The sequence below is a fragment of the Sminthopsis crassicaudata genome, chromosome X, assembly GCF_048593235.1.
Source record: "Sminthopsis crassicaudata isolate SCR6 chromosome X, ASM4859323v1, whole genome shotgun sequence".
Lineage (NCBI taxonomy): Eukaryota > Metazoa > Chordata > Mammalia > Dasyuromorphia > Dasyuridae > Sminthopsis > Sminthopsis crassicaudata.
In genome coordinates, this window is record NC_133623.1 from 79227438 (window position 1) to 79244322 (window position 16885).

General features: G+C 45.0%; 1 protein-coding gene across 2 annotated transcripts in view; it reads left to right on the forward strand.

Annotated features, from left to right (window-relative positions):
- LOC141548207 (vascular endothelial growth factor receptor kdr-like) overlaps nt 1-16885 on the forward strand; it is a 179102-nt gene that overhangs the window by 40740 nt on the left and 121477 nt on the right. The gene's annotated exons all lie outside the window — the stretch shown is intronic.

Consider the following 16885-nt stretch of genomic DNA (forward strand, 5'->3'; position numbering starts at 1 on the left):
AGGTAGAGGAATGGAGGAGGAAAGTGTGTGGGAGCAGCTGAATTCAGCCATGGGGAGGGGGGAATGTGCTCCTTGTCTTGTTGCTCAGGCTGGGAGATGTTTTTCCTCTCCAAAGCTAAGATTGAATCTAATTGTTGGAAATGAGGACAAGCCAACACAAAGTTCTTAAAAACACTAATGACAGCTTCCGACGCAGAGGCAGGGGCAGCTAAAGGGATGCTAGAAGAAGCCACTGCGGGGCTTCCAGATGGCTTCTGAAATCCAGTTGGAGATGTCTGAGAGGCAGTGGGAGATCTAAGAGTGGGGGTCAATGGAGAGATCAAGGCTGGATAGGTAGATCTCAGATTCCATCGGTGTCAGGCCATGTCTTCATGAGGAAACAGCAAAAAAGCATCCAAGTCATTGGAGAGGGCCTCATTTTTTTTTTCAGTAAAAGATGAATTTCAACTGAGGTAGGGAAAGAGGAATTGTGAGAAGTTTAAGAAAAGATGAAAATATTTGGACAAATTGTGGTGAGTGAGAGAGTGAAGCCATTTAGCGAGGGGTAAAAGGATCACCTTGCAACAGTGATGATTCTGTCCCCGGACAGTATGGCTTCACAAGTAGGAACAGACAGCTAATGGGGGGAGTAGTCTGAGTTTGAGATTTGGTGGGCTTACATTAGTAATAGATTAACGAGGTGAAAGACTCAAGAGAAGAAGACAGTAATAGAGAGTTGAAATGGTTTATGCAGGGGTCAAGATATGAAAGGGAAGATAATGTAACCAGTCCAGGCGTGATGACCTGGTAAAGAACTGAGGGAAAGAGGTAACAGAATGAAGAAGAGGGTTTGGGGAAATGAAAAGACAACAGATTGGGATCAGATAAAAGGATGTCAGAGTTCATGATCATGGAAGTCAACCTTATGGGTGATGGCAGGTTCAAAGGATGCTCTATGTGTGTGTCTGTGTGTCTGTGTGTCTGTGTGTCTGTGGTGTGTGTCTGAGGTGGGATGGAGGAGAAGGTCATGGGAAGTGGATAGGTTGAGGAAATAAAAGATTAAGGTGTTCCAGGGAGTATCACTGTATATCTTGATGTCCCATAGTTGGAGGGCAGGAGTTGGGGAGGAAAGAAGGATTGGGAGCCAGGTACTGAGTTCACTGAGGGCTAGAGACAACAGCTGTCAAAGTCCACACTTTCTAGAGTTTAGGCACTTTACTTCCCCTCTATTCTCTTCTCCAAGGACATTGGCCTGCTTGCAGTCCCTCCATGTGACAGCTCTCCTCCTGGCTCCATACCATTTCAGTGACTGTCCCCCATGTTTTTCTCCTCATTTCTGTCTCCTCATTCCTTTCCTCTCCGATGACTTGTCACCTACTGTAGACCTAATGTGGATGTGCCTCGATATTCACATGTTGATCCCCCTGTTAGAATGGTAGCTCTATGAGGGCAGGCACTGTTTTTGCACTTCTTTGTATCCTCAGAGCTTACACAGTGCCTAAAATCTACTATTAGTATTATGATTGAATAGCTAACATTTATATAGCACTTCAAGCTTTGTAAGTGTTTTACATGTTATCCCATTTGATCCTATCAAGAAACCTATGAGGTAGATGCTATTATTCTTCCCATTTTACAGATGAGGAACCTGAGGTACAAAGCAGTTAAATAACTTGCCCAGGGCCATACTACTGGTAAGTGAGGCAGGATTCAAATTCAGGGCTTTCTGACTGTCAAGTCTAGTGCTCTTTCAACTCTATAATATAAATGCCTGTTAATTAATTGATTGACTGATACTTTGTTGTTGAACATAAAGACCTGGGTTTACATCTTGGTTTGGATACTAATTTTCTGATCCTACATAAGTAATTTCATTTTTATGAGCCTCAGTTTCCTCATTTGTAAAATGAAGGGGTTGGACCTGATGGCCTGTCAGCCCTGACACCCTGTGATTCTGCAGCCAGAGGATCTCCAAATTCCCTTCCATTTCTAAATCTATGATCTCGTCTTGATCATTTATTCTATGTGTCTACTCTCGAGATGTCATATCAATTTATTAGCTTTCATGTTACTTGCACTTAAAGGAAAGAACAGTTCCCTTTCTTCTCCATTTAAAAATCCTTGTGAATTCCGATGATGCCGATAGTAGAATATCTAATCTAAATTTGGCCTTGCGTTTATGCTACTTCAACTGTTGCTGTTGATATAATTGTACTAAATTCAGCTCCTCTAAATAATTTTCTCTTCAAAGAAGTTAAAGATTTACTCCCCAGGAAGCAATATTATTTTCCTTCAAAGAATCAAATATCATAATAATTTAAGACAAATTTAAATTGTGGAAAATCTTATACTATCTTTCCTTGACGCGCTTCAATATTTTACAAGAAGCAGTTTTTGGAGGAGAGGGGTCCCAATTTATTCTGACATTCTGACTGAAATGATTACTGTTGAACAATAGAATATCTGCCGCCCAGAAATTGCATGTTCGGCCCCGAGGAGCGTGCCAACACCACTCGTCTGGGCCATGAGCTATGCTGGCCAGCGGATGGGGACGATGGCAGATGGGGCTATCGTAGAGTGGAGACATTCACCAGACTACTGTTGCACATACCTTATTCATTGCTGTGCTGTGGATTTGCTATGTCAGTCTTGCTTCATTGAAAAAAAGTAGCTATATTTATGAGGGAGTTATAGTAAAAAACTAATTCATTATTTCAGCCTTTGCTTCATTCCTGCCTTTCCCCCCAACCCCCAGAGGCGGACGCCTCACAGTTCAGAACATTCAACCCCAATTTAGTAACAGAAGCTGATACAATTACCTGCCTCAAGCTTCGAGACTTCAATATGATGATTTAAGCCCCGGAGTTTGACTTTTCTGCCTTTTTAGCTGTTAGTAACAAACATTATTTTGAAAAATCCGGTACCTATCCTGGGGGAGCTCAGGAAAGGGGAGGCAATGTGGTATAGTCAGAAAACATTGGCTGTCCATTGGCAGAGATGGAGGGAAAGCCTTCCACTTGGGCTCAGAAACCAAAATTTGCAAGCATATCATGGTGGGGTGAGCAAAAACGCATAGACAGAAATTCACTTGAAAAATATAGAAGGCTTTTTGGTAGACAGCAAGCATATTATTTGACATTGCTATATGTGGCTGAGAAAGCTGCTCTGTTCTTGGACTGGATGAAGAAAGACCACAGTGTAGGGAGATCCTAGGACTACAATAATCTTTTCCGGTCGGACCACATTTTATGCCTCATATTCACTTCTGGATGCCACATTTTTGGGACGTTGGCAAGCGAGGGAGCGTGATTGAGATGGCAATCAGAGCAATGAGTCGGGGCCTTCAGTTCATGCCACATGAAGATTAATGAATGTATCTGTCAATGGTGAGTCTGGAGAAGAGAAGATAGAGGGGAGTTGTGATAACGGCCTCAAGTTTGCTTATCTGTAAAATGAGGGGGATTGATCGGACGAGTTGGGCTTCACATCTTTCCCATCGTCTGTTCCTTTGAGGGGGAATTGTTTGAAGTTCTGTACAAAGTGATTTCCTCACCCATGCCCCTACCAGCTTATGGATTTGCACCTGCATAGAGAAGGGAAGGGAAGGGACTTGGCCATAGACAAACAGTTCTCCAGGCTGCTTCTGTACAGAAGGTGAATCATTTGTTGCTTGTGAGGTTGGAGAAGGCTGGAAATTCCCTTGCTTCCGAGGCTTTTGATAATTTTAGCATCAGAGCATTAAAATTCTTGAACTGGAAAGGAATTCAGAAGCCATTTGGTACACTGCCACATTTTACAGATGAGGAAACTGAGCCCCAGAGAGGGGGAATGATTGGCTCAGTGTCATACAGGTGATAAATGTCAGAGTCAGGATTGGAACCCAAAGTGTTTGATTCCAAAGTCATCTCAGCATCCTGTGATCACTGCACAGACTTGTTTTGAACCTTAGTTTACTCATCTGTAAAATGGAAATTATGTCTTTCCCAGGGGTAACATGGGTGGTAGGAAGCAGATCTTAGTGTTCTGATTGAGTCTTGTGCCATTGCCACATGAATCTATGTGACACATCTCCCATAAATCCCTGTTGCCCGTGTGACCAAATCCAGACACCTCAACTTATCTGTGATATCTCCATCTTGATGCTTTGGCCTCATTGCTCATAACTTCTCCACAGGTCAAATGCATTTGTTCAATCTGTCTGAAACACACCTTGAGCCTTCCTAGCTGTGCGCCTTTGCTCATGGCCTTTCCTAACACCACAAATACTAATCTCCTCTCCTGGAAACATTCCGCAAAATATCCATTTATTCAGCACTTCTGTTTTCAAGTTTCCTGCTCCTCATAGAACGTTAGGGACTAAGAGAAACGACACGTCAGTAAGACTTGGGCAGGACATAGGCATACGTGCATTACGTTACCTTAGAAACAAAAAAAAAGTCGTATCAGGGTAGATTCTGACTGATGGGGGAAACCAAGGAAGGCTTTTGGTAAAAGGTAGCATTGGAGCTAAGCTTTAAGGAATGCTTAGGAATTCAGCAACGAGGATGAGAGGAAGGGCATTGCAGGCCACGGGAACTACAGGAGGCAAAGGCAAGATAGTGGGGAAAGCACAGGATAAGTAGGAAGAGCAAAAAGTTGTCTCACTGACTTGAGGGTGAAATGCCTGGGGAGCATTGGCAGAAGAAAGTCAACTGGGGACATGCTAGATATGGAGGGCCTGGGATTCTAGCGAGGGACCGGGAGCTTTGCTCGGGGAACGGGATGGAACAATTGCTGTTTTTTGAATGGAAGAGCGATGTGTTCAGATCAGTGGAGAGATGCAAGTGGCAACAACACTGGTCTTGAACCTGTGCTGCAAAGGGGGAGAAGGGAAGGGAAACAGGTATTGACTAAGCATCTACTAAACGCCAGGCACTAGATTAAGTGCTTTACAAATATCTCACTGACCCTCATGACAACCCTGGGAATTGGGGGCTGTTATGATCCTCATTTCATAACTGACGAAACTGAGCCCAAGATCCCATGTCTAGGAAGTAGCCAAGGTTGCCTTTGAACTCGGATCCTCCTGACTCTAGACTCCGCATGCACTGTGGCACAGCTTCAGTTTCCTCTTCTGGAAACAAAGGGCTATAAGCTGTAGGGTCTTTAAGGGCCTTTCCAGCTCTGAATCCTGTGCTATCCCAGAGAGAAGGAGCCTGTGAGATCCCCTGGCAGTCAGGCCCCAGCCTCCTGACACTTCATGGACCCCGTGCTTGAGCAACCGGGAGGCTACTTTTTGTGAATTCAAAACTGATGAGCACCAAACAGTGGCACTCCAAGGAGCTTGTCTGGATTTCTTCCAGCAGTCTGACTGGACTTTATTCAGCCAGAGTGACCATCTTTTCATGAACAGCCTGGGGAGAATTTCTCAGAAGAGGAATTTAAAGGAACTGTTTGATCTTAGGGTCCATCCGGGGTCACCTCAGGCCAAAAAAAAAAAAAAAAAAAAAAAAAAAAAAAAAAAAAAAAAAAAAAAAAGCTCCTGCTTTCATAAAGCTTACTTGCCGTTCTGGCCATCTAGCCTTCCATCCATCTATCATAGTCATCCATCCATCCATCCATTTGTCCACCTCTCCATCCATCTATCTATTCGGTACCTATCTGTGCCAGACATTGCACTAGCTAGGGATTACCCTCCAAGATCTTACATTCTATCAGGGGAAGACAACATAGGCCTGTATAAATATATGGAGAATTGCAAAATAAATACACAATAGTTAGGCCTAGGCTGGCCTTGTGGGTGCTGAAAATGACACCCCTGGCATCCTGCTAATGCCCACCATTCTTTCTGGCAAAACCAGATTAGAAAGAGACAAAGAACTAACTGGTGTCACTGGGAGAGTTGGGGTCAGGGTACGGGATAACCATTAACTGTGACTTGGAGAAGACTAGGACTTGAGCCCCAGGCCTGCCATACCCTGGCTGTGTGACCTTAGACGAGTCATTTACTATCCCTCATATATAAAAGAGATGGGTAGATGAGGTAATTAGAGGCTCCTTCTAGCTCTGACAGCTAGGTAGAAAAGGTAGAAAAGATGACTGGGGCAATTGGGGTGGGGAGGGGGATCTCAGAGAATCGTTTCTCTCTTGTTGGATCCACACACCCTAAACCCATCGGGCCCTTTCAGGATTACTCTAGAAGGCCAAGGATCAGGTGCAGTGGAGGTCAGAAGGAGTGAGGTTTCACATCCAGCTCTGCTACTAACTCATGTGACCTTTCTGAGGTTCAAATAATCTATGCCAACATTCTTATCTTACACATCATAAGCTCCCAGATTTAGAGCTGGAAAGACCCTAGAGGCTATCCGTAATGCCTTCGTTAAAATGTAACCTTCTCTTATTGGGGTTTTCTTGGGGTCTCTGGAGGCAGTCTTCGTTTCAGTTCAATGTAATCACCCCAAATGGGATTAAAGTCCAAATCCTTTATTGTCTCTTTCCAAGTCTCGTCTCCTTTCCCGGGGCCCGGTTAGCTAAAGGCCTTCTGGAGTCTTGATTCCAAGAGCTTGAGCTCTGGCTTCTGAATCTCCCCCACTGAATCCTGGCTGAGGCTCCTAGCCTTAAAGGTGTGGATCCTGTACAACTATAGTAAGTACTAAGGACGGGTACCGAACTAGAGAACTGTTACGGCTAAATAATCATTGTCTCTGTCAGTTCCACTGGCTTAGTACCTTGTTTCAATCCTTTGTTTCAAGTTCAGAGTTCTGGCCCATAACAGCTATCTAGTCCAACCCTCTTATTTTCCAGAGGGGCAAACAGGCTGAGAAAAGGGAAATGACTTACCCAGGATTACACACCAGGAAGTGGCAGTCTGGGGCTAAGATCCTTTCCAGTTCCATTATGTTATTCCTCTGCTCACTAGAGTTCTAGATGCTCCGAAGCCTTGTTTGAATGTCTTCTCGCTTCCAGTTGATCACAGATTTTCCCATACCCCAGGCTTCTTTTCATTTGGGGGGATAATGTGAAAATAGCACAAATATAAAATATTACTTCCCCTTCCCTTTGCTCTTTCTAGACATCAGTCCAGTGAGCCTGGGCTTGGCTTGGTTTGGCTGGACTTCAGGGCTCTGATGAGACTGACTACGTATTTTTCTTGCCACCTACCTCTGCTACTCAACTTAGAGAAGTCAAGGCTCATATCTCAGCGAGAAGCAGGCACTGAACCCACAGAAGGGCAGCTAAATTGCGTCCTTCGTCCCCCCACTTGGCCCCGCCATTCAGTCTTGCCCTTTTTTTGAGGACCCTCCTTCCCTTTTCATTAATTTAGGGAATTTACTAGAAGGAATCTCCCTTTACAAACATTCAGCACCTCATCTTCAACTTATTGTGTGAGAGAGTTTCTTGGACTAAGTGACTTGTCCAGGGTCGCACAACCAGTTAATGTCCAGAATTCTCCTGACTCGGAGGCTACCTTGCTTTTTAAAAATTCTTTAAAATCGTTGAACTTGCCCAGGCACATGTAAAACAATTCTTTACATTTTTAAAAAAGTTTGAGTTCCAGATTCTCACCCTTCCTCCTCACCGCAACCCCCCATTGAGAAGGCGCATGTGATGTTATATAAAACATTTCCATAAAAGTTGTGTTGTGAAAGAAAATATAGATTTCTACCCCGAAAAACTCTCAAGAAAATTAAAACCCCAAAGCGTGCTTTAGTCTGCATTCAGACACAGCCACTTCTTTCTCTGGGTGTGGGTAGGGGGTCACAGTCAGTGGGGAAACTCTGGGTGAGGTGTAAGACCCTTCAGCCCAGAGGGAGCCTGCTGACAATGTCTGCTTGGGCTCCCCATCTCCCCTGAGGGCTCTGGGTCTTCCTAAGGAGTCAGGGGGCGATGACAACCCGTGTGGAGATTGAGGCAGAGGGAGACCAGGTGGAAGAGTGAGAGCAGGTGGCAAACTCCGTACAATAGCAAGTTGTTTATGTGGTCCTATGTGCTCAGTGTTCTTTTTGTTACATTATATAAAGGGGAAAAGGTCCTTGAAATAAATGGACTCCATTTTCCCACCATCCTCGGGAGTCCCGCCTCATCACTTCTCCCCTAGGACGGTATAGTTAATCACCCCGGTGTGGGGCTCTAGAAAGCCCAGTATGTTTTGTCACCCCAACTTGGGGGCTCTAGAAAGCAGGACACAACAGGTGTGGATCCCATTTTTCACCACAAGTCCTTTAGAGTAGCTGTGAATCCAAAATCATGCATAGCTGCTCACCCCGCAGCATTGCTATTCCTTTTTCCATGGGTCATTTCCCTGTGCTTGAGCTTGGGGAGGACCTTCCAGGTTTTTTGGAGAGTATCTTGCTCAGAGGCTACCTTTCTATCGACTACTCAAATGATCAAATGAGTTGGCATCATTGGCAAAGCCCTTTGCAAATTTTCAAAGCTCTCTCTAAATCCAGGCTGTTATTGTTATATCATGCTGCCTGACAGCTTTATATAGGCACTTAACAGCTGCTTGTTCAATGAATAAATGGAAGGCTTACAAAGTCCTATGGGGGATTAGAGGTTTGCAGTTAGAAGGGATAGATTTCGTTTTACAGTTGAGGAAGCTGAGTGACTCCCCTTCTATCCCAGAGTTCCTTCATCAAAGAACAACTAGGATTTGAGTCTATGTTCTCTGGCGAACTCATCACACTTCTCCATGTTGCTTTCTCCATCTTAGGGCCCAACCCCACTGTCAGACCCGGAAGAGACCCTGAAGTCCATCTAGACCATTCCCCATCCCCAGCTCTTTCACTGGAGGGAGACTGAGGCCTAGAGAAATCAAACAACTGGCTCAAGATTGCCCGGGTATTTCCTGGGCTCCTTCCCAGAGGAATACTGGGAATTGGCCCAGGACATGAGGTTTAAAAGACTGCTTCTGATTATTTTCCTAAGGAAGCAGTCACACAAGAGAGCCTGGTGACAGGATGAAGAGAACAGAGAAAGAGATGCCGATCTGGTGGGCCCCAAGATCTGGCCAGGCTTTGACCCTGATTGAAAACCTCCTTCCCCTGGTCAGCCAGCCTTGATGGAGGGCAGGCATTGGGCTTCTCTTTTTATGGAAGGAAAGGGTTTCTGGGACTACATGTATCTTCCCGTACCTGCCAGGGATCATTTCTCTTTCCCAAAGTTTTGTCTTCTTTGACTTTTCAAATTTTCTGGAGACTAAGAGACTTGGAGTTTGGGCTTCTAATTGAAAGTGGGCGGCCTGAGGAAGGGGAGACATCCTCCCAGGACTATAGATTCTCAGGAGTTGGGCAGCAGGGAATTTCTGCTCAAGGGCAGCTTTTCCTTCTGCATTCCCAGAACTCTCTTCTTAGAAGCTTTGCCCTCCCAAGCAGCTTCATTTTTGTCTGGGGTGAGACTTGGGGAGTTGGGGTACTTGGGAGGCCCTAGGGGCCCTCTCATTGCTTATTCCTTATCCCGAGTCATGAGATCAGGGAACGGTGCCTCCTATCCCACAGGGACGCCAAACTCCAACTGTTTGGCTAAAGGGACCCTGGCCTGGGAGTCAGGAAGAGGGCTCCGCTGTAGGCCCCCTCTACACTCTCTGCCCCCGCAAAATGAGGGGTTGGGCAATAGGGCTTCTGAGGACCTTTCCCGATTAGACAATCTCACTTTGAATCAATTCTGTATGTATCTGCATCATGCATGGCTTCTCTCTGAGAAAATTCTAGTGAGTTCCTATAGGGCAGGTCTCTTTTCATTTTCGCCTTTATATGTGGCATCTGGCACGAGTGCCTGACACGGAATGGGGACATTCTTCGTGTTTGTTGATTGACTAATTGGGAATTTGAGAGTGTTGGGTTCAAGCTCTCTCATCCCCTTTCCCTTAAAGAGAATGTGCAATGTGCTAGGAGAGTGAATGGAAGATCAGATTTGGAGAAATGGGCAGCGGATTAGCTGGGCTAAGTGAGGTTCTTCCCTTTGTGGGATCCTCATTCGAGAGCTAAAAGGGACTAAAATGTCCATCAAACGAAATTTCTTCACTTTATGGAAGGGGAAGCTGAGGCCCAGGAAAATGACTTGACCAAGATCATATGTGACTCAGCCAGGATTTGAATGTAGGCTTTTGGACTCTGAAACTAGCATTATTTTTCAGTTGAGTCTCCCTTAAGCTTACTGTCCGCGGAGTTCAAGTAAGTGACATCCTCCCCAGTGCACACAGTGCCACCACAGAGGCCAGGCTGTGCTGCTTTGCAAGTGGGACCCAGAGACACACGTAGGCAGGAATCAGATCGGCAAACGACAGACCGGGGCACTTAGCTGCCCATCCAGGCCTCGGCTCACTTCCTTGTCACCTGGGAAGATTGCCCGGTTGTGCCATTGGGATGAACGGGAGGCACATTGCTCATCCCTGACAATGGAAACCCGGGCCCGCTCCCCAGATGAGAGAAATGGACCTGATGCGGCCCCTCCTGGACCTCCAGGCTCCCAGCTCCAGTGGTTACCGCCACCACAGCCACTCTCTCCCTCCCTAGATCAGGAGGTCAGGGGCTGATCTTGGGCCACCACCCAGCACCCCAGAGCTGGAGTCTGTTTCTGAGTGCTCAGTTGACCAGGAATTGGCAGTTATTCACGAGAATTGCTCTGTTTAGTCTACAAACTCATGTCAGAAAGTGTGCTTGAAAGCCACCAGGCACTGGCCATGTACTCGGCAGCAGGGGATGTTACCCGAAAGCAAGAGGCTCCCCAGCACTCTACATCCACCCAAGCTTGTTAGCTCAGCTCTGGGCTGGCCTGGCAAGGAAGCAGCTCAGACTGTATCCTCATGGGGGGAGCATTCACTCTCTGCTTCCAATCAGGAGGAAACAGGCTTGCTGGGATACATTTGCCTTTTTCTCTTTTTTCTCCTTTGTTTTAGAATTCTTCCCAGATCTAGCTCTGCCCACCTTGATCTTCTCTGTTGTCAGTCCCCTCCAAGCTCTCACACCCGCCGTTCTAAAGCCTTCCCAGCCCTGACATTCTTTGTTGTACAGTGCTTCCCCGTTGTAAGGCCCTTTAAAGTGGAGCGTTTCATTTTGAATGTCCCAAAGACCCTTTTATGTACATGGTCCGCTAAAGTTTTTTCAGCTCTGTCAACATTTTCAGGTCTTATGAATCATCATCAGGAAGACATGCTTCTCCTTCGCACCTATTCTTCTTTCCCTCCAGGCTATCCTTGTGTTTCTTTTGCAATTTATTAGGAACAACTAATTGCCCACTGTCCCTCGGCTTCATCGAAAGATTTTTCTTTTGCTTCGATCATGCTACATGTAGGATGTGGGAATCTTGGGCAGAAGTCCCAAATTGAAGTCCAGTGTTCCTTGTATCCCCTCAAAATACTGTTTATAATTTGTTTTACAAAGTCATATCCACTGACCTGGGTTACCACTTCCTGCCGCAAGCCTCAGTTTCCTCCTTTGGAAAATGGAGACTAGAAGGTTTGGACTAATTATCTAGCCAGAGTATGTTGTGAAGGAAGCACTCTAGACGCTATCATAATAATCACCCACACTTCCATCAGCTTTATTGTGGCAACATCTTTTGGACTGACCCCGTAACTCCACCGATAAGGGGAGTTCCAGATAAAGAAACTTGTAATACATTTCAGAACCTGCTCTCCAGATTCTGTTTGAAGAGCTGAGGAATCTGGGAAGTTAAAGGGCTTTCAAAGGGTCATGGAGCCAGTGTGTGTGTGTGTGTAGCTATCTATCTATCTATCTATCTATCTATCTATCTATCTATCTATATCTATATCAGAGACAGGATTTGAACCCAGGTTTTCCTGATTCTGAGGCCAGATCCTCAGTTATTATGAGGGTTGCGTAATCCCTTCTGTTTGCCTATAGGTTACCACAGGAATAGACCTTTGCAATTATTCCCAGTTCTTTTCCCGTCCCTTCTTCCCCCTGGTGAAGTTGTTTCTAAGCTGCTCAGTTAACAACATGCTTTCTATCTATGCTCCCGGGGCACCCCTCCGTTCCAGGCCAAACTTCTGGAAAGCCCTCTGAATCCTGCCTCGGCAGGTTGGCATGACCCAGTTCCTCTGGATTCTGCCCATCATTTTGCTTCATTTCCTGGGTTCAAGATAAGCGCAACTATTTTCTCCATCTTTCTCCCCTCCAGGTTCCTGATTCAGAGCTGGAGAGGGAGCTTAGAGACCAGTAAGTCCAAAACCATTCATTTTGCAGATGAGAAAATTGAGTCTCCCAAAAGTTAAGGGACTTTCTCTGGAGTACCCAGACAAGTCATTTTAACTTTCAAAACATTGGATCTAGTCTTAGAGCCAACTAGTAAATGCCTCTTTTATCACAATATTTACTAGTTGCGTGACCCTGGGCAAATGATTTTGTGTCTCAGAACCTCAGTTTCCTCATCTGTAAAATGGGCAAAGTAATCAGTTCCCTCCCAGACTCCCAGAATTGTGAAGACAGCCATTTAGGACCACCCTGGGCCACCTGAAAGAAAACTAAAAGCCTGGGGCAACAGGATAGTAGACTAGAAAACCTGAGTGACTTTCAGGTGAGAAAAGAAATGCTGGGGGGGATGAGTGAAATGCAGGGATCACTGCCCTATCCTTCTCATTCTAGAACCTGTGGAGGTGCCTACCTTAAGCCTCTTTTTTCCCCCCTATGGCCCTTGGCTGCCCTGGAGAAATGAACTGTTTCAGATAAGAAAAAATAGTGCCATGTGGCTACCTAGATGTCAAAGCTGCCTCTTCCACTAAGCTCTTCAGACTTGGGCAAGCTACTTGCTCTTTCTAGGCCTCAGTTTCCCCACCTGTAAAATGAGGAGGTTGGACTTGATGGCCTCTGAGGTCATTTCTGGCTCTGATTCTAGGAGGTAAGTTACCTAGCTCCCTGGGCCTCAGTTTCCCTACCTGTAAAATGAGGAGGTTGGACTTGATGGCCTCTGAGGTCATTTCTGGCTCTGATTCTAGGAGGTAAGTTACCTAGCTCCCTGGGCCTCAGTTTCCCTACCTGTAAAATGAGAGATTTGGATTAGATGATCTTTCAGGGGCTTTCCAGCTCTTGATCCTACCAAACCTGTGATCATCTTTTCCTTCCTCTCTCCCCTTACCCAGCTCAGACCTTGTAGCTGGATGTATCTCCCATCAGCCAAAGCAAGGGCTCCCACAAACATATTGGGGGAACAGAAGTATCAGCACTGATGAATGCTTGTCCCTGCAAAACCATTTTGTGAGGCTGCTGAAAAACATGGCCTTGGGCCATCTCTCCTGTTCAAACAGCCCTTCTGCACCAAGCAACACGGACCTTGCAGAGGACCATCTCCTGCTGTTTTCCAGCTTTCCGACGCTTTGCAGGGCAGGAGGTCAGAGACTGTAGATCAGGACATCAGTCAGAAGACCAGCGTGTGACTTGAACTCCAATCCTCCTGGCTGAGCGCACCTCAGCAAGTCATTTTTTTCTTTAGCATCTTTAAAAATGGGAGAATTATCGCTGCTCTGCCTCTCTCTGGCACCAGAGAGTAACGAGGAAAGCCCTTTGTAGCCCTTGATGATAACTCACATGCCGACGCTATGTTGTAGCTATACTTTGGCTGTGCAGACCCACATCCTCTCAGCCTGTCTCATTTTTGTCTTTCTCTTATTCCTTAAAGCAGCCTCCTTGTGTGCCAGAGGTATTGATTGCTTTGAGACTTGAAATATTTCCCGGATGTTTGTATAGCTCTACCGAGATCTGACATCCTTACACTCCCACCGTATGACCTTTTCCCCATCACTTCATGTCCTTGGTAACTTCTCATGTACGAGGCATCCTTGATAATTTGGCAGGGGTCTATGTTAACCCACCCGGTGTCTTTCTCTTTGGGTCACTTCACAAGCGTGATTCTTCCAGGATCATGGTATTTCAGCCATTCGGCATTTTGAAAAACCATATCAATGGTTTTCAGCCATTCGGCATTGTGAGAAAACTTTATGTTTAAGGGATGGAGTCTTGTGTTGTTGGACAGCTGCTCAGGCTAATTGAAATGCTTTTGTTGATCCAACTTTTCTAAAGTATGATAAAAACAATTAGTCTTTCTCAATTGATAAATGGCCAAAAGATGTGAACAGGCAATTTTCAAAGGAAGGGATCCAAGCTGTCAACAGCCATATGGAAAAATGCCCCAAATCACTAATAATTAGATAAATGCAAATTAAAACAATTTTTAAGTCTCACCTCACACCCATCAGTTTGACAAAGATGACAAAAAAGAAAACAATAAATATTGGAAGGGCTGTGGGAAAATAGACACTAATGTGCACTTTGGAGCTGTGCCTTGGTCCAGCCTTTCTGGAAATCACTTTGGAATTGTGGACCCAAAAATTCTCTAAACTGAACATACCCATTCACATCACTACTAATCATTTGTTTTGAAGAGAGCACAGCTATTTATGGCAGGGTTTGTTTTTTTGTTTGTTTGTTTGTTTTGTGGTTTTTTTTTTTTGTTTTGTTTTTTTTTTTTTTTTTTTTGTGAAGGCAAAGAACTGGAATTTAAGTAGGCATCATCCATTGAGGAAAAGCTGAACAAATTATTATATATGAATGTAATGGAATATTACTCTTCTGTAAGAAATGATGGATAGTTTCTGAGAAACCTGTATTATTGGCTAATGCAAAGCGAGGTGAGCAGAACAAGGAAAATAATTTTCAAACCAACAGCATTGGAAAGATAAATATTTTGGAAAGAATTAAGCACTCTGCTCTGTACAGTGACCAAGCATGATTCCAGAGAACTGAGGGTGATCCATGGTGATTTCGTCATGCTACCACATAGATCCCTCATTATCTATGCTGCCATCCTTTTGCATCCCTGATCTGGGGGATACTTGCCTGAGGCTGATGGTGCTTAGGTTCTCCTCAGGCTCAGAATGTTAAAGTCAGGAGCCACTCCCAGGAGGGCAAGATCAAGATTTGAAGCAATGCTATCTGCTAGCTTGTTTCCTAGAACCTGGATGATGGGAAGGATGCCGGGGTTCTCGGCAGAAATAGGGAAGTGGGAAAGAGGGAATGAGTTGGACTAGATCCAAGTTTCTGAAACTGTGAGTCATGACCCCACCGGGCATCATGAAACTGAATGTGGAGGTCACAAAAACTTAGCAAAAGTAAAAGGTATCCAATATTCCTCCAAGATTTAATTCTTTCTGTAAAAATAAATAAGCACATTCACGTCATTTGTTTGCAAATCTGCTTTTGTCTTTTTTAGATGGTAAAATTAGATGTATACCAAAGCATTGTTTTAAAATAAATTATGGTTTATTATCAGTAAATTTTTGGTTTGTTTACCTATTTTATATATTTATATGCCCAGAGTCATGTAAAAATTTCCTGGGCAAAAAGGGGTTGTTGGTGGAAAATGTTTAACAAGCCCTCCTCTGCACCAAAGCTTCTTAAACTGTGGGTCACCATCCCATCTGCGATCTTGTAACTGAATCTGGGGGGGTCACAAAATAATGATTTATTATCAGCAAATGTTTGATTTGTACACGTATTTTATATACCTATATCTCTGGGATCATGTAAAAATTTCTTGGGCAAAAAGGGGTTGCAGGTGGAAAAAAGTTTCAGGAGCCCTGGCACAGGTGACCTCTGGGCCTGTCCTGCATATCTTGTGCTAATGCTTAGAAAGATCCCAAACCTAATAGCATGCAGCGCATATCAGAGAAAGAAATGCCTTGAAATAGAGCTTCATCACGTATCTGGACTCTGGCACCATGGGCAAAATATGTATGTGCGTGCCGTGAGATCATCTAATATTAGGACTAAGACAAGCTTGAGAATGGAGAATGTACCAGCTGAAAGGTGCCCACTAGCTCTCAACTTAGAGTTTCCAAAAGGATGAAATAATTCACCGATGGGTGTAAAGCAAGTGGCCAAGATGGGATTCATCCCCATCCCCACCTTCTCTAGATCCAGCTCCCCTTCCATCAAACCTAAAGAAGATTAAAATGCCCAGGATGGCAAGAGAGGCTGACCAGTTTGGGGGTGCAGGAGCTTCCTTCGGCAGTTTCCTCAGTTGGTTAAGGATAGGTGACCATTTTCTGGGTTTTTGGGCCCAGGGTCAAGTCTGTAGGCCCTGCCCACCTCCCCCTGCCTAGTATGAAGATATGTGGGTCTCTTTGTTGAGGCCCCCAGCCTTCTCCAGAGACAGGGTCCTTAACTTGAGGGTCCCGGGCGCTCTGATGAAGAGGTAGACCCAGGGAAGCATCAAAGCCTTTCCAACAGCTCTGCACTTTGATGTTGCTGATAAAAGTGTAAATGACAGGGGCAGCTGGGGATAGAGCACCAGCCTTGAAGTCAGGAGGACCCAAGTTCAAATTTGGTCTCAGACACTTAACACTTCCTAGCTGTGTGACCTTGGGCAAGTCACTTAACCCCAGCCTCAGGGGCGGGGGGAAAGACAGGCAAGTTGACATTATATCCCTGGGAACTAACCCTTTTCCCCTGTTCATTTCATCAATGTCACATTTCTGTAGCACTTTGATGTTAACAAAGTGCTTCCCCACTTTATGGTGGCCATTATACATATTAGTATCTCTATTTTGTGATTAGGAAACCGAGGCCCAGGGAAGTAATGTTTTCCCCAGGATCATAGTAGATGGACTGTGCTATGGAACTAAAAACTGTAGCATGGTACACTGGGAAAATCCCTGTTTTGGAGCCAGAGGACCCAGATTCAAATCCTACAGTTATCACATGCTAGCTGTGTGATGTTGGGCAAGTCCTTTCCATTCCTTGGCCATCATTTTCTCATTTATAAAATAAGGAGGGATGTGACTAGATGAGCTCTAGATTGGTGATCCTATTGTGAATTGGGGTGAATTACTTCCCATCCCTGGGCCTCAGTTTCTACCTCTTGTAAAATGAGGATTTTGGCCCAACTGGCTTCTGTGGATTGGTCCAGCTCT